Source organism: Chiloscyllium punctatum, chromosome 4 (assembly GCF_047496795.1).
Source record: "Chiloscyllium punctatum isolate Juve2018m chromosome 4, sChiPun1.3, whole genome shotgun sequence".
Classification (NCBI taxonomy): domain Eukaryota; kingdom Metazoa; phylum Chordata; class Chondrichthyes; order Orectolobiformes; family Hemiscylliidae; genus Chiloscyllium; species Chiloscyllium punctatum.
The window spans coordinates 15,171,518-15,196,313 of NC_092742.1; the positions used below are offsets into that span (position 1 = coordinate 15,171,518).

A 24,796-nucleotide genomic window follows, 5' to 3' on the forward strand; every position below is an offset into this window, starting at 1 on the left:
GAAGACGCTGTATTCATAAGTAACACGGTCAGGTTTATGACACCTAAGTAACTACAAGTATTTCCAAACCAACCTGTTTACCAATGTTACCACATATCTTAAGAATCGTCGGATCTGAACTACTGCTGCACTTCAAGATGTCCTTCGTAATATTATACATTTTACATCATACCTATAGTAACATGAGGAGTATAACACATAGGGAGGTGATGGCCTAGTGGCATTATCATTGGAATATTAACCCAAAGACCCAGGCCATGTCCTAGGGACCTGGGTTTGAATCCTGTCATGGTGGGGTTTGAATTCAATAAAAAATGCTGGCCTTAAGAGTTTCCAGATAACCATGAAATCACTGACAATTGTTCTAAAAACACATCTTTTAAAAATTAATTCACAGCATGAGAGCAGTGAATCCCTTGAATGAATTTTGCAAAAGAGTTTTTAGAACAATTTATTGCCCATTCCTAAATGCCCAGAGGGCAGTTAAGAGTCAACCACATTGGTGTGGCTCTGGAGTCACATGTAAGGATGGTAGATTCCTTCCCTCAAGGAAACAAGTGAACCAGATAGGTCTTCCAACAATCAACAATGGATTCATGGTCATCATTAGACTCTAACTTCCAGATTTTACTGAGTTCAAGTTATACCATCTGCCGTGGCGGGGTTTGAACCCAGGTCCCCAGCTGGGTCTCTGGGTTAACAGTCTTTGGGTCAATAATGTCCTTTAGGGAAGGAAATCTGCTATCCTTACCTGGTCTGGCCTTCATGTGACTCCAGACTCACAGTGATGTGGTTGATCCTTAACTGCCCTCTGGGCAATAAATGATGGCTGAGCCAGAAATGCCTCCATCCTGTGCATGAATAAAATAAAAATGTCTGTCTGTCTCCAACTACAACTGTCCAGAAACCCCGGAAAACTGTTTGATGCACCACTCGGTGATTGTGTTATGTATCAGAGCTCGTATTAACCCTTTAGCATCTATTTCCTGAAACAACACATTATTTCAATCTAGTTTCCTGACTGTAAGAAAGACTCGCACTTTTCTAAGCACTTTTCACAACTGTTTCAAAGCACTTTGGAAACAATGACGTCATGTGTTGTAGGAAAATTGATGGCCAGTCTGCACACTGCCAAGCTCCTACAAATAGAAATGTGATAATGATCAAGTAGATTGAGCATTAAATGTTGACTGGGGACTCTGGGAAAAACTCCACCAACCTACCCCCAACTCCCTCTGTCAATCACACCCCTTCACCATCCTCCCAAACACCTCATCTGAAAGAAGGTACCTCTGACAGGGCTGCACTCTCTCAAACTCCACTGAAGTATCGACTTGGATAGTTAGGCTCATATCTCAGAGCGGGATCTGGAACCTCGTAACTTGAAGGCAAAGAATGCTACCAACAGAACCTCAGCTGGCATTCCGCATGACTCATGCCTTTCAAAGTGCTGAGTCTTCCTATCTCCCTGAAAAACTCACAGCTTTGCTTCACGGAGCGAAACTGTGAATGAAATGTTTGCCTTTATAATACTGACTCACTCGGGTTTGTCAAGTTGTACACAATTCCCTCAATAAAAACTAGACAGCCAGGCTCCCTCTTGGCACAATCTATCAACAAAGGCCCAGGCTGGATGCCAGTTCTTCACTCATTCTGCTGTTCTTAGCTGTGGTACTGGCTGGAACGATGTGATTAGTCTATGGAATAGGAGGTCTGAATATTTGTATTAGGAATGGGAAACTGGTATCTCTACTTAGGCCAGCTACCTGAGCATAAGGCAAAAACTAAACATGGGAATTTTCTGCTCTACATGACTCGACACTCGGGGAAGTCATGAAATTAACCATAGTCATTCCTCTCCATGACAGAGGAAAGTTTATTTGTATATAGCTTGAGGGGTACCAGTCTATCAGTGTGGGCCATGGCAAGGATGCAGGGTCTCAGCCCACATTGAGGGAAACATCTCAGCTCGTTGACACAGTGGTTAGCACTACTGCCTCACAGCGCCAGGGATGCAGGTTCAATTCTAGCCTTGAGTAACTGTGTGGAGTTTGTACATTCTCCCCGTGTCTGTGTGGGTTTCCTTCGGGTGCTCCGGTTTCCTCCCACATTCTAAAGATGTGCAGGTTAGGTGGATTAGCCATGCTAAATTGCCCATAGTGCCCAGGGATGTGCAGGCTAGGTGGATTAGCCATGCTAAATTGCCCATAGTGCCCAGGGATGTGCACCTTAGGTGGATTAGCCATGCTAAATTGTCCATAGTGCCCAGGGATGTGCAGGCTAGGTGGATTAGCTATGCTAACAGTGGGGTTATGGGGATAGGGTTGGGGGCTGGGTCTGTGTGGGTTGCGCTTCACAGGGTCAGTGCAGACTCAATGGGCCGAATTGCCTCTTTCCAAGCTATAAGGATTCAATGGTTCTGTGAAATCGAAACCATGCTATTGGCAACACACATGGAGCATCAGCCCATCTCAGCTCACCAATCCCAGCTTGCAAGATATCCCAGGAGGAGTTAGAGGTGAGGTAGATAGTCCAATATTGATGTGCTTTGTTTTAAAAAGATGAAATGCAATTTTGACGCAAAACCAAAATAAAAGGGTTTTCACATCAATTATGCCCCCCCCCCGGGTTCAGATGAACTGAGAAACGTCTGAACTGAGAGGGTGTCAATCACCCTGTGAATGTTGAACACTGGCAGTGTTGAGATTGTAAGGATACCAATAATACGTTTCCAACTGAGTACATGCTCTGACCCATGTTCCTAAGTGGTGAACCAAGGGATGATTTCACCTCTAGCTGCTCCCTCTATCCCAAATCCAAACAGACTCAAAAGTTCTGCCTGTGATAATCAGAAATACCCGGAGATAGCCTGGAATAGAGAGTTCTCAAGTATTTAGAGAGATATGGGTAAGGTGCTGGAAAATGGGACAAGATTAATTTAGGATAACTGGTCAGCATGGACGAGTTGGACCGAAGGGTCTAATTCCATGCTGTACAGCTCTATAACTCTATGACTTTATGGCAGCATGGTTTAAACAACCAGTATTTCTACCTTCAACATCTTTTTCTGGGGCTTTGGGAGACTCAGAATCCACTCATTGCAAACTAAGAAACTGATGCCATTGTCTTCAAACAGAAATACCTTGTACTTTCTCCTCACTAGAACAATCTCAGCCTTCTTTGACCTTTAACAATCAAACAATCCAGGCTTACTCTCACACAGGCTTCTAAAAATATCACATGAATCGTCCCCCATCCGCTTCATTTTAACTTATATTTAAAGATGCCATTCCAAGCATTAGAAGCCTTATGATTACAATACCTCCTGAATATTTTGTCTCTCCCTTCTCATTCTGAAGCAGTGCTCATTAATCCACTTTTAGTTACATTTTTTCCCCTTTCAGTGGAAGTCTCTCAAGTCTGCAGCATTCTAACTTGTTCAGGTGCAATAACTCTCTGTAGTGTTACACCACACTCCTGAAATGCCCATAAACCAACTCCATCAATAAGATTTGCACTAATACTCAGCTGGTGCCAGCACTAAACCCTTGCAGAACTAGAGCAAAGGTTATACCTAAATGGCTGAAATCAGGTTTCAAGCGCCCTGGTCAAATGTGTAGGCAGCTATTGCCTATGAGAACTAATGAGCCAACAGGTTAATCTGCAGCTCAGACAATAGACAGTAGACACAAAAACAAAATAAAAGGGTGCAGGAGTAGGCCATTCTGCCCTTCGAGCCTGCACCACCATTCATTATGATCATGGCTGATCATCCTCAATCAGTAAGCTATGGATTGTTGAATCAAACTGAAAACTACCTTCAATTCTACTTGATGAAGATTGACATAGAGCTTCAAGTTTCTGAAGAAGGGCTTATGCCCGAAACGTCGATTCTCCTGCTCCTTGGATGCTGCCTGACCTGCTGTGCTTTTCCAGCAACACATTTTTCAGCTCTGATCTCCAGCATCTGCAGTCCTCAGTTTCTCCAATACAGCTTCAAGTCACCAGCAGCATTTTTCAGACAATGCATTGGCACAAAAGAGCATTAATTTTAGGAAAGACGACTGAGGAATGGCTTGTTTAAGGCCTCAAAGGTTATGGAAGGTAGAGTTCACAAAAGAACTGCTGTCTTGCAAGTCCAGTAACACAGACACCCATATTAATGATCCAAAGGAGACCAGTTCCAATCCTAGCCTGGCACTTTGAGAATTTAAGTTCCAACCAACCAAGACTACAATTGATTAGATTCCCTACTGTATGGAAACAGGCCCTTTGGCCCAACAAGTCCATACCGACCTTCCGAAGAGTAACCCACACAGACCCATTCCCCATATTCACCCCTGACTATGGGCAACTTAGTATGACTAATTCACCTAACCTGCACATCTTTGGATTGTGGGAGGAAACCGGAACACCCGGAGGAAACCTACGCAGACACAGGGAAATTGTGCAAACTCCACACAGTCAGTTGCCCAAGGCAGGAATTGAACCGAGGTCCCTGGCGCTGTGAGGCAGCCATGCTAACCACTGAGCTACCATGCCACCCACTAAAATATGGAACGCTTCATGAATGTGTGTGTCATCCTTGTGTAGGGGCCATGCTAATCTTCTCTGTATTGTTCCAATTTTAATATATGTGCTGCCGAAGCAATTCTAAATTCAGTAACATGGCTGAGCAAACTACTCAGTCATACTCAAGAAGGTGACTCACCGCTGCTGTCTCAAGGGGAATTAGGGACGGGCCATAAATGATGGATTTGCCATTCTTGCCCACAAGCCCTGAATGTATTCAAGCAGACGTCAATCTATCACACAAGCCTCCTACTTACAAAGACTATATGCCAGCCCCCATGACTTGGATTCCACTAGAAAAGTCTAAAATATGTCACTACACACTTCCAAAGATAAATCGTACTCAAAATTTAAGTTTGGGAGAAGATTTGTAGCTCGGGTGCTCGTTGTTGTGGTTCTGTTCGCCAAGCTGGGAATTTGTCTTACAAAACGTTTCGTCCCTGTCTAGGTGACATCCTCAGTGCTTGGGAGCCTCCTGTGAAGCGCTTCTGTGCTGTTTCCTCTGGCATTTATAGTGGCCTGTCTCTGCCGCTTCCGGTTGTCAGTTCCAGCTGTCCGCTGTCGTGGCCGGGATATTGGGTCCAGGTCGATGTGTTTGTTGATAGAGTCTATGGATGAGTGCCATGCCTCTAGGAATTCCCTGGCTGTTCTCTGTTTGGCTTGCCCTATAATGGTAGTGTTGTCCCAGTCGAATTCATGTTGCTTGTCATCTGTGTGTGTGGCTACTAAGGATAGCTGGTTGTGTCGTTTTGTGGCTAGTTGGTGTTCATGGATACAGATCGTTAGCTGTCTTCCTGTTTGTCCTATGTAGTGTTTTGTGCAGTCCTTGCATGGGAATTTGTACACTACATTGGTTTTGCTCATGTTGGGTATCGGGTCCTTCATTCTGGTGAGTTGTTGTCTGAGAGTGGCTGTTGGTTTGTGTGCTGTTATGAATCCTAGTGGTCGCAGTAGTCTGGCTGTCAGTTCAGAAATGCTCCTGATGTATGGTAGTGTGGCTAGTCCTTTGGGTTTCGGCATGTCCTCGTTCCGTTGTCTTTCCCTTCGGCATCTGTTGATGAAATTGCGAGGGTATCCATTTTTGGTGAATACCTTGTATAGGTGTTCCTCTTCCTCTTTTTGCAGTTCTGGTGTACTGCAGTGTGTTGTGGCCCTTTTGAATAGTGTCTTGATGCAACTTCGTTTGTGTGTGTTGGGGTGGTTGCTTTCATAGTTTAGGACTTGGTCTGTGTGTGTGGCTTTCCTGTAAACCTTTGTGGTGAATTCACCTAGTGGCATGGCACTCATCCACAGACTCTATCAACAAACACATCGACCTGGACCCAATATACCGGCCACTACAGCGGACAGCTGGAACTGACAACCGGAGGCGGCAGAGACAGGCCACTATAAATGCCGGAGGAAACAGCACAGAAGCGCTTCACAGGAGGCTCCCAAGCACTGAGGATGTCACCTAGACAGGGGACGAAACGTTTGCAAGACAAATTCCCAGCTCGGCGAACAGTACTCAAAATCTGTCCACCATCTACAAGGCACAAGTCAGGAGTGTGATGGAATATTCCCCACTTGCCTGGATGGGTGCGGCCCTAACAACACTTCAGAAGCTTGACATCTTCCAGGACAAAGCAGCCCACTTGATTGGCACCACATCCACAAGCATCCACTCCCTCCATCACTCACACTTAGTAGCAGCAGTACGTACTACCTACAAGATGCGCTACAGTAACTCACCAAGGTCCCTTTGTTAGCACCTTTCAAACCCACGAGCTCTACTACCTAGAAGGGCAAGAACAGCAGAAAGCCTTCCATCAATACATAGCCCAGTTGTTGTTGGCTTTCTTAGCTCTGCTGATAGAAAGCTAATTTTGCTCTTTAACCGTCCTTCACTGGTTGACACCACACCATTTTCTTAGGTTATGTCTGGTGCTGACAGACCTTGCACTCTTTATTGAACCAGGCTCAGTGCACTGGGTTTGATGGTAACAGCAGAGTGAGGATCTGTCAGTCTATGAGGATACAGACTGTGGCAGAATACAATTCAGTGCATCTGATGGCTAATGGCACCTTGTTGATGCCCAGTTTTGGGGTGCTGGATCTCTTTGTGCCTATCCCATTCAGCGTGGTGGTCGTACCACACAAACTGATGGTCGGTCAGCCTGAAGACAGGATGCTGTGTGTGTAATTCCAGTGAAGTGACGGTAAATGCCAACAAACTCATCAATATGCCACAGGCTTTCCAGTCAATCACTGCTTTGGTGCACGATTCCTCACTGCCTCATCTCGAACGGTCCTAACTGTTGCCAACGCTCCAGACGTGACATGGCCATGTCAAAAAGTTAAGGGTGTTTGCTAAGAACTCACTTTGCAAGTATGTTTATCACATTCACACAGCAGAGTCCATCAAAATCAAACAGCAGAAGGATATCAAGGCTGCCATCTATTTCCAAGAGCTCTCATTATTTGGATTGAATAAACATGTTTTTGACCTGATGGCCTTTACTGTGTCAAAATGGGGAGTGATGCCACTTCTGAGTCAAAGCATAAGAACACAAGAACATTGAGAACTGAAGGAGGCCACTTTCCCTCACTGTACCTCTACAATTAATCCCCTCCGGTCTTTCAAAACCTATCGTGCTCGGTGTTGAACATACTCAATGGATGATCACCCGCAGCTCTCTGAGGGGTGTCATTGCAAAGATTCACAATGAGGGGCAACAGAAGGTGAACGGCCAATGTCTTTTCTCCCAGGGTGGGGGAGTCCAAAAATAAAGGGCACTGGTTCAAGGTGAGAGGGGAAAGATTCAAAAAGGACATGAGCAATAAGCTCTTTCACGCAGAGGGTGGTGTGTGTATGAAATGAGCTGCCAGAACAAGTGGTAGAGGTGGCTGTAACTACAACATTTAAAAAATATTTGAGCGGGTACATGAATAGCAAGGGTTTAGAGAAATATGGGTCAAACACAGCCAAATGGGATTACTTTAGTTTCGGATACCTGGTTGGCCTGGACAAGTTGGAGAGAAGGGTCCTGGTTCCTTGCTGTATAAATCTATGACTCTAAAATTGACTTGAGTGAAGAATGGTTTCTTAAAATAATCCAGTCCTAAATGACCAACCTTTTCTTCCAAGACCACAATCCTAGCCACAGGTGTCCTCCAAGCAGTGAACTGTTTCTCAGCATTTACCAAGTCAATTTACCCTTTAAGAATTTGATATGTTTCAACAAGGTCAGCACACATTTCCAATCTCAAGGGAAGTCATCTTGTTGATACAATGTCATCTCATAGGATATCATGATTTGGAGATGCCGGTGTTGGACTGGGGTGTACAAAGTTACGAATCACACAACACCTTCATCACCTGATGAAGGAGCAGCGCTCTGGAAACTAGTGCTTCCAGTTCAACCTGTTGGACTATAACCTGGTGTTGTGTGATTTGTAATCTCATAGAACAATCCCCTCATTCCAGGAACTGTTCTAATGGTCCATCAAAGATCTAGGGCAAAGATATCTTTCTTTAGATGAGGAGACTAAACCCACACACAGCATTCCCAGGTGAAGTCTCACCAAAGCCCTGTACACCCTTTAAAAACTAACCCTTTAAGGACCATTAGAATGGATCCTGAATTAGGGGATTGTGCTATGAGATGGTTTCAAAGAGTCATTAAAGGAGAGAGTTGTGGAGTGGTGATGAGGTGAAAGGCAGAAAACCTAGACAGAGGAAACAACACATGTCAGGTGTATAACTCATGACCATAACTTTGGGGACATCTAATCAGGGACGTGGGGCATGGTGGAATTTTTTGACAGGTGGGTCTTGGATGATTTATGAGCAAGACTTCCAACTGAGAGTTCAAATGTATGGTCAATTATGCACTACAGTATATAAAAGGAATCATGACTTCATAGAATCCCTACATTCCAGAAAGAGGCCATTGAGTCTGCACCAACCCTACAAACAGCATCCCACTCGGACCTAACCCTGTAACCCTACATTTCCCATGGCTAATCCACCACACCTGCACAACCCAGGACACTATGGGGCAATTTAGCAAGGCCATTCCACCGAGCCTGCACATCTCTGGACACTATGGGGCAATTTAGCAAGGCCATTCCACCTAGCCTGCACATCTCTGGACACTATGGGGCAATTTAGCATGGCCAATCCACCCTAGCTTGTACATCTCTGGATACTATGGGGCAATTTAGCATGACCAATCCACCTTGCCTGCACATCCCTGGACACTATGGAGCAATTTAGCATGGCCAATCCACCCTAACCTGCACATTCCTGGACACCATGGTGCAACTTAGCATAACCAATCCACCGAGTCTGCACATCCCTGGACACTATGGTGCAACTTAGCATGGCCAATCCACCTAGTCTGCACATCCCTGGACACTATGGGGCAATTTAGCATGGCCAATCTACCTATCCTGCATATCCCTGAACATTATGGGGTAATTTAGCGTGGCCAATCCATCTAACCTGCACATCCCTGGACACTATGGGTCAATTTAGCATGGCCCATTCACCCTAACCTACACATCCCTGGACACTATGGGGTAATTTACATGGCCCATCCACCCTAACCTGCACATCCCTGGACACTGTGGGGTAATTTACATGACCCATCCACCCTAACCTGCACATCCCTGGACACTGTGGGGTAATTTACATGGCCCATCCACCCTAACCTGCACATCTTTAGATGTGCAAGGAAACCAGAGGAAACCCCTCGCAGACACAGGGCGAATGTACAAGCTCTATGCAGACAGTCACCCATGGGGGAGTTGAACCCCAGAGTCCCTGGCACTGTGATGCAGCAGGGCTGACCACTGCAAAGGAACAATGATGCCGACTTGTAGCAAATGCAAAAGTCAAGAGCCAAATGAGGAGGAAAGAAAAGATCGACCTGAGCACAATTCCGAACAAAACTGCAGTGGGGATGGTGTGGGGGAGCAGTCAGAAAGAAAATGGGGTTGATTGAGTCCTTTTGACTCACACATTTCTTGCTTGAAATAGCATCGGGTTTCTGAAAGAATGGTATCTGAGTCAATAGAAGTGCTGAATGTAAAATAGGACCAAATCATCCACTCACAGCATGGGCCACAACCTCGAACTGAGTACCATTTAGAACCTTAAGTGTACTTAGATAAAGTTAAAAATCACACAACACCAGGTTATAGTCCAACAGGTTTAATTGGAAGCACACGAGCTTTCGGAGCGACACTCCTTCATCAGGTAACTATCACCTGATGAAGGAGCATCGCTCCGAAAGTTAGTGTGCTTCCAATTAAACCTGTTGGACTATAACCTGGTGTTGTGTGATTTTTAACTTTGTACACCCCAGTCCAACACCGGCATCTCCAAATCATGACTACTTAGATAAGGTCTCAACGCTCGCCACACATTCCTAAATGTGTGAAGGTTTTACTGCACTACGTGGGAGATGCACATGTGGGGTGGAACAGTAGTATAGTGATTAGCACTACTGCCTCACAGCGCCAGGGGCCTGGGCTCAATTCCAGCCTCAGATGACTGTGTGTGTGGAGTTTGCACATTCTCCCTGTTTCTTCCAGATGCTCTGGTTTCCTCCCACAGTCTAAAGATGGATTGGCCCATGTAAAATTGCCCATAAGTGTCTAGGGATGTGCAGGCTACATGGCTTGGTCTGTGCCAAATTACCCTGTAGTGTCCAGGGATGTGCAGGCTAGGCTTGGCAGCCATGGGGAATGCAGGGTTACTGTGATAGGATAGGGGGTTGGGTTTGGTGGGATGCTCGTGAGAGGCCTGGTGTGGACTTGCTGGGCCAAGCCTGTTTCTACAGCTATAAGTCAGCTTATTGGTCTGGACTGCAGGTCAACACCCAGCTGAACAGCTTTACCTTTTGACCACGGCGATGAACTAATTGGGACTCAGCAATCGTATCCACACACATCTTCTTTTTCCAACCCCATCCTTTCTTTCTCTGTCGTCAAAATTTCTCAAACAATCTGACAGCCCTGAAGGAGCCGCCCCCATTTTTCCAAAGGCAATTCTTTGAAAGAGTTGTCCAAATTGTCTCAATCCCCACACCTCTCTTCCTGTGCTCTGCCAATGAATCCCATTGAATTATACATTCTGCTTTGGAAATTCCCACTGAATCTGCTTCCAACAACCTCTTATTGCAGGCCATCAAGATTCCTTTTGACTCCCTACATTGCTTCACAATCATCTTGGATCACCATTATAAGGTAGAGGTGTCTGGTTCTGGCTGGCTCCATCAGTTGATCAAGAGTAACTTATGCTCAAAATGTCAACTCTCTTGCTCCTCGGATGCTGCCTGACTGGCTGTGCTTTTCCAGCACGACTACTTTTTGCACTTCAACCCCTTGTGCCAGTTTCACCGATGGCTTACAAACAATCCTCCAGTGTGGCATTCTGAGGGGTGGCCTAGTGAGATGGTCATCAGTTAGCCATGTCCCATCGCCACTGACTGAGGATGGCAGGCACATCCCTGAAGTGTGCGGGCTCAGTCTGAGAGCTCAGAGCCTGGAACAGCTAGCAATCTCCCTGAGAGGGAAGGGCCAGCTCTGACGAAAAGGAGAGCACGAGCCCACCACAAAGTTGAGGTCCCCCTTGTGAGGGTCAACACAATTAGAACATAGAACATTCCAGCACAGTACAGGCCCTTCAGCGCTCGATGTTACGCTGACCTGTGAACCAATCTGACCTACACAATTTGATTTTCGTCCATAAGACTATCTAATGACCATTTAAATGCCCTTAAAGTTGGCGAGTCCACTACTGTTGCAGGCAGGCCATTCCTCACCCCCACTACTCTCTGAGTAAAGAAACTATGTGTCCAATACCTATCACCCTTCAATTTAAAGCTATGCCCCCTCATGCTAGCCATCATCATCCGAGGAAAAAGGCTCTCCCTGTCCACCCTATCTGACCCTCTGATTATCTTATATGTCTCTATTACGTCACCTCTCAACCTTCTTCTCTCCAATGACAACAGCCTCAAGTCCCTCAGCCTTTCCTCGTAAGACCTTCCTTCCATACCAGGCAACATACTGGAAAATCTCCTCTAAACCCTTTCCAAAGCTTCCACATCCTTGCTATAATGCAGTGACCAGAACTGTACACAATACTCCATGTGCAGCCAAGTGTGATATTGTACAGCTGCAGTATGACCTCATGGCTCTTAAAATCAATCCCTCTACCAATAAAAGCTAACACACCGTACACCTTCTTAACAACTCTGAATTCTGAAGGCTGAAAGCTGGTGAGGGTTGGAGGAATGGGGAAATTATTTGGAGTGCACCTGGGGCTTTTCCCCCACCTGGTCCTGTCACTGCAGAATGTTGTCTCTTTCGCTGGTGACGCCTCTCCCTTTCCCTATCTCCCTCAGTCTTCATTTGAGAAGATGCCACCTTAGTGTTGCCATGGTCCACACTTGCCTGGACAGGTACAGCTCCAACAACGCTCAAGAGCTTGACATCATCCAGGTCAAAGCAGCCTTTTTGGTTGGTGTCACATCCACGATCATCCATTCCCTCCACCACTGATGCTCAGTAGCAGCAAGATGCTATCTACAAGATGCACTAGAGAAATTCACCCAAGATCCTTAGACAGCACCCTCCAAACCCACAGCCACTTCCCTCTAGAAGGACAAGGGCAGCAGATACATAGGAACACCACCACCTTTATGTTCCCCTCCAAGCTACTCACCATCTTGACTTGGAAATGTATCGCTGTTCCTTCACTGTCGCTGGGTCAACATCCTGGAATTCCTTTCCTAAGGGCATTGTGGGTCAACCTACAGCACTCGGACTGAGGTGGTTCAAGAAGGCAGTTCACCCCCATCTTCCCAAGTGTCAGGCAATAAATGCTGGCTTAGCCAGAGACAGCTTAGTCCCACGTTGAATAAATAAATAAATAAATCATTAGAGGGCTAATATGATGCAAGGCAAACCACAGCTGAGCCCTCCCATCCTCCTGATTCGTCCCCTAATTGCTCAATATTGGTTACCCACTAGGGATCATGTCATGCAGTGGTAGTGTCCCTAACTGTGAGCCAGGAATCCCATGTTTAAGTCCTGCTTGCCTCCCTGCTAATTATATTTCTGAACAGTTCAATTAGAATTAGAATCCCCTTCTGTGCAGCTCGCTGGTGTGGTTGTTCCTATGTTTTTAGCTGAACATGTTGAAGCATGACTCCCTGAACTTCAGTCATGTCCCTCATGTCACTTCAGAACTTGGTGGGTCCAGGAGGACTTCACCCTGCATATGATGTCGTCAAATTAAACTTGGGTTTGGCATGGACTATTCTTTGCTGGAAGATCTCTGCTTTTTTCAGAATGAATACACTTGAACTGAATGGCCAAAAAAAAACTTCAATGTCTCTATTTCTAGCAAGGGGCAATTATGATGTATGAATTGAATTTGCGTGTAATTGATGGAAACGTTCCTTCAAAGATCAGGCACAGGTAGGACATAGTGATATATTAAGCCTGATATGTGGTTAATGACAGTGTTGAGCTTGATGTTATTCTTATCTACCCAATTTAACATTCAATTCAAAGTGACATTTAATTCACCCACCTAATGGTTCACTCTTGACGACTATTTTTTTCATATGAGACTTCATGACTCTTTCTCGTGAAATGTGTGATTGGGTTTTATTGTGAAAATCCTGTCACATTTCCCAAGCACAAAGAATGGTGAGATATGAACGATTTGGAAAGTTGGAGGAATGGAAGACCTTAACATTGGTGAATAAAGAGGGAAAGATTTTGCTTCACGACTCTACGACTAACATTTGGTTATTTATGGAGGGATATACAGGGAAAGAGGGTGACCAGTTTGCATGGACACCCATCAACGACTGAGTCGGAACTTCACCACGAGTCATTCAGAAATCTGCATGGTTACAATTTGTGTTTGATACATGTGAAATACACGCTCCCAGCTCAAAGGGATCCACTCCCAAGAACATAAGGAATAGGAGCAAGATGAGAGTTATCTGTCCTGTTGAGGCTGCTCCATCACTTGATATGACCTTTCACTTCAACTCCACTTCCCCGCCCACTCCTAATAGCCTTTGATTCCCTAAGAGACCACAAATCTGTCGACAAGCGTTAACTATATTCAACGGTGAAGCACCCACAACCGTCTGAGGTAGAGAATTCAAAAACATCACAAACTGTTCAGCAGAATAGTTCCTCATCATCTCAGTTGTAAATGACTGGCTCCTTTTCCTGAGACTGTGCTCCCCGTGTTTTAGATTCCCCGACCAGAGGAGACAATCATTTGGAGCCCAAAGCTCCTCCAGAATCCTGTAACATCCAATCAGATCACTTCCCCATTCTGCAAGATCCCCAAGATTTACTAAAGTTTTCACCATAGCACAAGCCTCCCATTTCAGGACTAATCTAGTTCATGACACTGACTCCAATGTGAGTACACCTTCCCTTCAGTACAGAGACTTCAGAGGTAGTCTCTCCAAAGTCAATATATCTGCTGGGAGCTGGTGGGGATGTGCAAGGGTGAGACATAGATATACACAGCACATAAACAGACTCTTCAGTTGAACTCATCCATGCTGAACAGATATCTTATATCAATCTAGTCCCATTTGCCAGCACTTGGCCCATTTCCCTCCAAACCCTTCCTTTTCATATACCCATCCAGATGCCTTTTAAATGTTGTACATAGAACATAGAACATAGAACATTACAGCGCAGTACAGCCCTTCGGCCCTCGATGTTGCGCCGACCTGTCATACCAATCTGAAGCCCATCTAACCTACACTATTCCATGTACGTCCGTATGCTTGTCCAATGATGACTTAAATGTACTTAAAGTTGGCGAATCTACTACCATTGCAGGCAAAGCATTCCATACCCTTACTACTCTCTGAGTAAAGAAACTACCTCTGACATCTGCCCTATATCTATCACCCCTCAATTTAAAGCTATGCTCCCTCTTGCTCGCCGTCACCATACTTGGAAAAAGGCTCTCCCTGTCCACCCTATCTAACCCTCGTATTATCTTATATGTCTCTATTAAGCCACCTCTCAACCTTCTTCTCTCCAACAAAAACAGCCTCAAGTCCCTCAGCCTTTCCTCGTAAGACCTTCCCTCCATACCAGGCAACATCCTAGTAAATCTCCTCTGCACCCTTTCCAAAGCTTCCACATCCTTCTTATAATGTGGTGACCAGAACTGTACACAATGCTCCAAGTGCAGCCACACCAGTGTATTGTACAGCTGTAGAATAACCTCATGGTTCCGGATTTCGATCCCTCTATTAATAAAAGCTAAAACACTGTATCCCTTCTTAACAACCCTGTCAACCTGGGTGGCAACTTTCAAGGATCTGTGTACCTGGACACCGAGATCTCTCTGCTCATCTACACGATCAAGAATAGCCCATTAGCCCAGTACTTTGCATTCCGGTTACTCTGACCAAAGTGAATCACCTCACACTTGTCTGCATTAATCTCCATTTGCCATCTCTTAGCCCAGTTCTGCAGCTTATCTATGTCTCTCTGTAACCTACTACAACCTTTGTCACTATCCACAGTTCCACCGACCTTAGTGTTGTCTGCAAATTTACTAACCCACCCTTCTACGCCCTCATCCAGGTCGTTTATAAAAATGACGAACAGCAGTGGACCTAACACCGACCCTTGCGGTACACCACTGGTAACTGGACTCCAGGATGAACATTTCCCATCAACCAACACCCTCTGTCTTCTTTCAGCAAGCCAATTACTGATCCAAACTGCTATATCTCCCACAATCCCATTCTTCCGCATTTTGTACAATAGCCTACTGTGGGGAACCTTATCGAACGCCTTGCTGAAATCTATATACACCAGATCAACCGGTTTACTCTCATCTACCTGTTTGGTCACCTTCTCAAAAAACTCAATAAGGTTTGTGAGGCATAACCTACCCTGCTCCATGCTGACTATCCCTAATCAAATTATTCTTTTCTAGATGATTATAAATCCTATCTCTTATAACCTTTTCCAACACTTTCCCAACATTGTACCGGCCTCTACCACTTCCTCTGGCAGCTCATTCCAAACATACACCACCCTTTGCATGAAAACGTTGCCCCTTTGGTCCCTTTTATATCTTTCCCCTGTCACCCTAAACCTATGCCCTCTAGTTCTGGACTCCCCTACACCAGGGAAAAGGGGTTGGTGACAATTCGCCACGGCAGATTCACCGCCGATGACTAGCCACTGCAAGTTCTCCACCAGCGTTTCTCCACTGGGGCCGTTTGACCTCTGGAGACTATTCACCACTGGAAAGATATATATGTACTGATTGTTTTCCCTCCTGCCTGTTCTTTCATACTTCTCAGTCCCTTTTATTTATACAACTACATACTACATATTGATTAAAAAAAAGGTAAAATAAATATCATTTTATTGGTTTATATATAAAAATGAGTTACAAACTTTAACCAGAAAAAGAAAAATATTTTAAAAATCTTTATAATGGCAGTAAGATCTCACTTTAATATTAAACAATGAAATTTTAGTTCATTTGATATTTATGCGCTATTTCTCTAAGATATTCCAAACAATCTCTTTCACTGTATTCAAGAACAATTTTTTTGTTATCTATCATCTTTGTCTCCTATTATTCCTCTTTCATCAAATTATTTTCTTCATGCTGCTTGTCCTTGGTAAAGATGCTAGGACTGACTGAGGGACATCAGCTACACATTCGTTAATAAGAACACTATAAGAACACAATAAGAATGTTCACATCGCCAAAACTTAATACTTGAATCACTCTTGGACAGTTTATCAAAAACATATATAAAACCATCGTGGTAACACATCTTATTTTCACGTTTACTAATAATTGCTGTTTCCATTTTGAAGACTTGAGGGTAAATGGGAAAAAAAATACAAGCTTAAAAAAAACTCTCCAGTAACGAAAATAAGTTGTTACTGAAACAACGCAAACACTACCTTAACCAATATAATAACAATTTTGTATAGTTTAGATATGCTTGTTCTCTAACATTTTAAACTTATTTGCGGAGGTGAATTGTCTTCAGTGGCCAATGGGCGGTGGCTTAGTGTCCTCGGTAATCAAAGGGCAATGGCTAATCGTCAGGGGCGAATCTGCTGTGGCGAATGGTGCCATCCCAGGGAAAAGACCTGAGTTATTTACCTTATCCATGCCCTTCAAGATTTTATAAACATCTGTGAGGTCACCCCTCAGCCTCTGACACTCCGGGGAAAACAGCCCCAGCCTACTCAGCCTCTCCCATTTGTTCAAACTCTCCAATGTGCAATCCAACAGCATACGCAGGAGTTGAAAACCTTAATGAAGTTTTGTCCTCTTCAAAGCGAGACTTTCAGATTCTGCAGTTCTTATCACCTTAAAAATGGCAATTGGCTTGTATGGCATATAGTGTCATAGAGCTGAACAGTTTGGAAACAGAACCATCAGTCCAACTCATCCATGCTGACAAGATATCCTAAATTAATCTAGTCCCATTTGCCAGCATTTGGCCCATATCCCTCTAAACTCTTCCTATTCATAAACCCATCCTGATGCCTTTTAAATGTAATTGCACAGCCTTTATCACCTTCCTCTGGCAGCTGATTCCATAAACACATCACCCTCTGCATGAAAAAGTTGCCCCTTTAGGTCCATTTTACATCTTTCCCCTCTCACCTTAAACCTATGCCCTCTGGTTTTGGACACCCCATACTCTGATAGAGATTTTAAACCAGGCCCTTTCTCAACTCAGTATTTGGGTTGGGTGAGTAACATCGGGGCTGTTGCTTCAGACTCTGAACACTTTGTATTGGACTAGAACAATAACAGATAGCTCTGTGCATTGCCAAACAACTAACAACTGTTTGTCAACCAGTCAAAGCTTATCAGTCTCCGCTGTGTGTTTGATCTTGTTTGATGGGCATCGAGGCTCCCAGGAGCTTAAGCTGTGGAATATATAGTGGAGATTTTTCCTCAATATAATTCATTCAGCTTTGCTGTGATGTTGAATTTGTCATGTATGACACTGTTTTGGGAAGTCTGTGAAAGATAGTTGTCCGAAAGCCTCACAGGTTATTGAACTGTGGAGGATATATACTCTCACTTGTACTTTGGGAATTCACTTTAGCCTTACTGTTTCTGCGCTTAGTTCTACTGGAAAATAAATCAATTAGTTTGGACTGACACCCATTGGCAGGGCTGACAGGTGAATATTTATTACCTTCAAGAAAAGATAGAAGATTGAGGAGATGCACAGTACAAAGATGGAGGGAGATAACCCGACTTTTAACAGGACCTTTTCACTTTGGGATGGGAGCTATTGTATTTGAACCATAAGATCATAACAGTAAACACTGTCTCTTTACTGATTCCCCAGATTTCCTGCTGCTTTTGAACAGGGTAAACAGAACTGTCATGCCTCCCAGTTCAGTCAATATCCCCATAGCTGGGTATAGTGCCTCTCCTGTCTACATGGGGCCACAGATGAATAGTTCTATTTTAATTCTTCCGTAGATGTGGAAATTGCCGGGAAGGCCAGTGCTCACTGCCCATGCTGGCAATCTCAAATAAAAGCAGAAAGTGCCGGAGAGACTCAGCAGGTTAACCGAGTTAAAGACTTCTTCAGAACTGAGAGTTCCGAACAGGAACTCCATACCAGACCTGAAACTTTAACTTGCTTTCTCTCTCCTTGGATGCTGTCAGACCTCCTGAGTTTCACCAGCACTTCCCTGCTTTTATTCATTGTCACCCCTGATTGTGCACGGGTTCAGTGCTTTGCCAGGGCTATTTCAAAGGGCAATTAAGATTCAACCGCATTGTTGCAGATTTCCGTCCCTCAAGACTTCAATGAACTACATGGATCTTTACAGAGTTACAGAGTCATACAGCATTGAAGCAGACTATTCGGTCCAACTAGTCCATGACAAACAAGTTTCCCAAACTAAACTAGTCCCACTTGCCTGCATTTGACCCATATCTCTCTCAACCTTTCCTATTCCTATTGAGGGTGTGGTGCTAGAAAAGCACAGCAGGTCAGGCAACATCCAAGGAGCAAGAGAATCGACGTTTCGGGCACAAGCCCTTCATCAGGAATTCCACATTCTTACTACTTCCTCATTCCACATACAAACTACCCTCTATACGAAAAAGTTGCCTTCAGGTTCCTTTTAAATAGAACTGTACAGCACGGAAACAGACCCTTCAATCCAACTCGTCCATGCTGACCAGATATCCTAACTTAATCTAGTCCCATTTGCCAGCACTTGGCCCATATCCTTCTCAGCCTTTCCTTTTCATATACCCATCCAGATGCCTTTTAAATGTTGGTCAAAGAATGTGGTGCTGGAAAAGCACAGCTGATCAGGCAGCATCCGAGGAGCAGAAGAGTCGACGTTTTGGGCATAAGCCCCTCATCAGGAATGTTGCATTTGTACCAGCCTCCACCACTTCCTCTGGCAGTTCATTCCATACAAGCACCACCCTCTACAAGAAAGGTTGCCCTTTAGGTCCCTTTTAAATCTTTCCCCCTCACCCTTAACAATATACCCCCTACTTTTGAACTCCCACACCTTTGCCCTGCCAATGTGTGTCAGTTGAAACTAATTGATTTATTTTCTCGTAGAACTAAGCGCAGAAACAGTAAGGCTAAAGTGAATTCCCAAAGTACAAGTGAGAGTATATATCCTCCACAGTTCAATAACCTGTGAGGCCTTCGGACAACTATCTTTCACAGACTTCCCAAAACAGTGTCATACATGACAAATTCAACATTATAGGAAAGCGGAATGAATTATATTGAGGAAACGTCTCCACTATATATTCCAAAGCTTAAACTCCTGAGAGTCAAGATGCCCATCAAAAAAGTCCCAGCCTATCCATCCTCTCTTTATAACTCAAACCCTCCATTCCTGGCCACATCCTGATGAATCTTTTCTAGTTTAATAATATCCTTATTGGTTCCATAGGTCATTGCAACATCAAGGGCTGAAGGGCTTGTACTGCGCTGTAATGTTCTATGTTCTATTCTTCCTGTAGCAGGGAGACAATCTATGACAGATCCATGGTCACTGTTACTGAGACGAGCTTTCAGATCTCAATGGAATAACTGAATTTAAATTCCACCCGTCATCATGGTGAGGTTCAAGCTCATGTCCCCAGAGGATCAGTCTGTACAGCTGGATTACTAATCCAGTGACATATCACCACGCCTCCCCCTAGTTGAAAGATATGGGGTGCTAACTATTATTTGAACAATCACTGGAGAAAACATGCTAAGAAACATTTATTTCAAAAAGCCACAAAGAATCATTCTCAAAATGCATACACATTCATGGAAGCCCAAAAGCACGTGCGCACGCACGCTCACGCGCGCACACACACACACTCATACATTCATACACATCATGTATTCACACACACGCACACTCACTCTCATGTATACACACATATATACATATTGACAGACACAGATACACTCTTATTCTCTTGTACACTCACATACACAAATGCACACTCTAGTACACATATACACACACACAAATATTCTTGTACACTTGCACACACACGCACACACTTATATATATACATACAAACACATTCTCACACATATACATTTTCATACTCACATACATTCTCATATACAACACACACTCTTGTACACACACGCATTTGTACTCTCAGGCATACACTCTTAAACACAGATACACATGTGCACACGCATTTTGCGCTACACAGTTGAACTCTGCACAGTGTTCGGGTATTGCTGCAGCTTCACATCTTTCAGTGCTTTAAACGCATCAGTTTAATTGCTTTCAGCATCAATTACTCCAAGTTCTGTTTTCCTTAAACTTCAATATCTCCCCACAGTAAGGTCCTGACTACACCTGTCAATAAGAATTTTGCATGGCTGCCCATGGACACTTGGAGATCCCACTCGGCTGATTATGGAATTATCTTGATTGATTTATTTCCATTTTTGTCCTTGAATTAGCATATCATTTAATGCAGATAGGTAATTGAAATTGTGAAATAAACCCCTGGGGAACCCAGAAGTGGTTAACAGATGGATGGTTGTAAAATATACCCAGCAATAAGGATGAAAATGTGCAATTTTGTTCAGTGAGCTGAGATATATACTAACGATACTATCAACAAGGTATTGGAAGAATGAGGTCTCCTTATACCAATTCCCCTCTGCTTCTGAACAGGATAAAGTACCACAGGTGTTAGGCAACCTTGACACTGGAACCCAAATGGTCACAGGCTGGAGATTTGGCTTGGCCTATTTGTAGACTTAAATTTTTGACATTTGAAAACTCAGTTTAACTTGTAAATGACATGAACTTGCGTGAGCCATCTTGTTGACCTGAAAGTGGAATTCCAGTTGAGGTCATTACATTCATGTCTCAGAATGATTTGTTTTTTAAAACTGCTTCGTTTCTTCCTGTTTGTTAGGCCATAGCTCTGTCCAGTCAAACAACTGAGGCTCCTCTGAAACCAATTCCAGTCAGGAAGTGTTGGGTCAGTCCTGGGAAAGTTAACGGTAAAGTCGCCATAGCCTTAACGGACCATAGCGTTGCTCTCTCATTAGAGAGATACAACTGGTGGTGGTTTAACCTGAGTCACCATACCTCAGGCAAGGACAGAGATGGAGAAGGAGAGTCCTTCATGATAACCTCAGCTGATATGGGAATCGAACCCACTCTGTTAGGCTCACCGACCATTGCCAACCAGGCATCCAGCCAACTGACCCCTGACATTCAACCTATCGAGTCTGCTCTGCCATTCAATTAGGTCATGGGTGATCTGATAATCCTCAATTCCACTTTCCTGCCTTTTCTCCAATAACCCTTGATTCCCTGACTGATTAAAACTCTGTCTATCTCAGCCTTGAACATACTTAATGACCCAATCTTCTACAGCCTGCCAAGGAGTTGCAAATTCACTCTGCTCTGAGAGAAGAAACTCCTCCTCATCTCTGTCTTAAACGTGTGGCTCCATATTCTGAGATGATTCCCTCTGGCTCTACATTCTCTCTGATAAGGGGAAACGTCCTTGACCTTGTCAAGCCCTTTAAGCATCATTCATGTTTCAGTAAGATTGTCTGTCACTTTTTGAATGATTCCAAGCCCAAATCACTCCAATTCTCCTCATACAGGAATCACTCCGTACCCAGAATCAACCAAGTGACTGGACAATCTCCAATTCTCCTTTGACAGCATGATCAACACTGTTCAATGCTGTGTTTGACCTTGTGTCTCACATAGTTTTATCAAGGCCTCCTTATTTTTTATACTTCATTGAAATAAAAGCCAAAAATTTATTTGCCTTCCCTATTATTTGCTGAAGGCGGAGACTAACTTTTCATGATTAATAGACAAGGATCTCCAAATCCCTCTGCTCTGTAACTTTTCCCATTTAAACAATATTCAGCTCCTCTATTCTCCCTGCCAACATGCATAACCGCTCATTTTTCCACATCTGCTAAGTTTTGGCTCACTTTCTTAAACTGTCTACATCTCTCTCCAGGCTCTATCATCCTCAGAATGTATCTTCCCACCTGTTTTTGTGTGATTCACAACCCTGGATGTGGCAAATTCACTTGCCTTACCCCAAGTCATTAATATGACTTGTAAATAATTGTGGCCCCAGCACTGATCACTGTGACATGCCACTAGTTACAGATTGCCATCCCAGAGGTGCCCCATCTATCCCAAATCTCTGTTTTCTACTGGTTAGCCAATCCTCTATCCCATACAAACACGGTATCTGTAACACCATGGGCTGTTCTCTGAATAAATAGCCCTTATGTGTAGTACCTTCTGAAATTTCTTTTTGGAAATATATTAATATGTTATATTTACAGATTTCACTTGATTCTACTTGCTCCCTTCTCAAGAACTCAAGAAGTTTGTCAGGCACGATTTCTCTTCATGATACCATGCTGATTCTGCTTGACTCTACTATATATTTATCTCTACACCCTGGAGGCTCCCTGCCTGATGAAGGGCATTTGCCCGAAACATCAATTTTCCTGCTCCTCAGATGCTGCCTGACCTGCTGTGCTTTTCCAGCACCACTCTAATCTAGACTCTGATTTTCAGCATCTGCAGTCCTCACTTTTGCCTATATATTTCTAAATACTACACGCTCTATAACAGACTCTAACATTTTCCAATGATGCTGACTGTTTCTGTTTGTCTCTTCTCCTTTTGAATTAAGAAACAAATGTATTTAGTCAGAGGAGATCAGTGCGTCTCCAGCAAGAAGATCTCGGAGCAGTGAGAGACGGTGTCTTGTTTGAGACAGGTGGTGTAAGAGAAAAATTTTTAAAAAGGTCCAGATGTGTTGTTCTGATGAGGAGCTTATCCTCGAGGAATCAACAAGAAAAGCCTCCTTCCATCATCAGCTCCATTTCTAAGAAGCTTCCATACGGAATGTCCCTCTGCGTAAAGCATCACATGATCAAGCACATGCCATTTGCAGTTCCTTTCCAATTACCGCGAGTCACTGGACACTGCTGAGGATTGATGACTGTGATTAACCTGTCTCCTCCCTATGCTGGGAGTATCAACAATCATTACAGACCTGACAATATGATCCAATGAAACCTCCAGTCCTGAACTTTTAATCAAAGGCTTCTTCTGCTCATTCCTGTCAATGCATCCAGAGACTGAAGCTTAGGCAATTCTGCCCATCCCAGCTCTCTCCCCAGGGATTGAAACTGAGATATTCCCAGTCTATCCCAGCCCTGTTCCCAGGGACTGAAGCGGAGAAATTCCTAGTCTACTCCAACCCTGCCCCCCCCAGAGATTGGAGCTGAGATATTCCCAATATATCCCAGTGCAGTTCTGAGGGACTGTAGCTGAGATATACCCAGTTTATCACAGCTCTATTCCCAGGGAACGAAACTGAGATATTCCCAGTCTGTCCCAGCTCTATTCCTAGAGATTGAAGCTGAGATATTCCCAATTTATCCCAGCACTGTTCTGAGGGGTTGTAGCTGAGATATTCCCAATTTATCCCAGCACTGTTCTGAGGGATTGTAGCTGAGATATTCCCAGTCTATCATAGCTCTATTCCCAGGGTTTGTAGCTGGGATATTCCTAGTATCAAGAGTGTGGTGCTGGAAAAGCACAGCAAGTCAGGCAGCAACTGAGGAACTGGAGAGTCAATGCTTCAGGCAAAAGCCGTTCATCCTGCTCCTCGGATGCTTCCTGATCTGTTGTGCTTTTCCAGCACCATACTCTTGACTCTAATCTTCTGCATCTGCAGTCCTCACTTTCACTGGGATATTCCTAGTCTATCCCAGCTATAGTACCAGGCATTGAAACTTGGATATTCCTCATCTATTTTAGCTCTATCCCCAAGGATTGAAACTGGGATATTCCCAGCCTACCCGAGCTCTATTCTGGGGAACTGGAGCTGGGATATTCTCAATGCGTTGTCACTAAGGATCATATCAGTGGGTGCAGCTACCCACTGAGCCTTTGGTGGTGAGGGGGCAGTGGCAGGGGTAGAGACAAGGGCAGGCCCTCAAGAACTACCCCTTCAGTCCTCCCTTCCTTCAAGTGAAAGAGCCAGTCCAGTCAAATCTGATCGGTTGAGAGACCAATGTGAAAATCGCCTGACTTCTGTGTGGGAGGCAGTCACCAGGAATGGGCGCAGTCACGGGTGTATGAACTCAGCTGAGTTCTAGTGAGATAATTCGAGGCTCTCCAGAATTGGAATAATCCTATCTGAAGGGGACTGACAGCGTGAGGTGAAACTTTTAACTTGATGTGAGGTGAGCTTCCACAGCCACAGAGCTAAGGCCAACCTTAATAAAGACCCAGCCATCCAGGGGAATGTGTAAGGCTCCCCTGAAATCCATTTCAAGCTGTTGTCGATGCAACAGAATGCAAATTTTCAGTGTTTTATATACTGTGACATTTAGACAACAGACTGTCATTCCCATTCCATTAAATAAACACAAATTTGCTGCACGCACTTAAAAGAATTGAGGCATGATTTTATGGCTTACATTAAAGAGGCCTGAAGAGTCAAGAGACATTAATTGAACTTCAGTTCCTCCTTCTACAATATACTCACACACTCCCGATTGAAATAGCCACTAAAAACCTTGTCACTCGTCCAAAACACCTCAGCGTCTGGTAAATTCTACTGGAAAAGTATGAAGGAGAGTGGATTTTATTTGTAAAG

General features: G+C 44.2%; 1 protein-coding gene and 1 non-coding gene across 32 annotated transcripts in view; both read right to left on the bottom strand.

Moving 5' to 3' along the window:
• nrxn3a (neurexin 3a) overlaps positions 1 to 24,796 on the bottom strand; it is a 2,037,428-nt gene that overhangs the window by 413,968 nt on the left and 1,598,664 nt on the right. The window lies entirely within an intron of this gene.
• Positions 4,549 to 4,651, bottom strand: LOC140476647 (U6 spliceosomal RNA). The gene has a single exon (XR_011960574.1). It is a non-coding gene; the product is annotated as a U6 spliceosomal RNA (small nuclear RNA).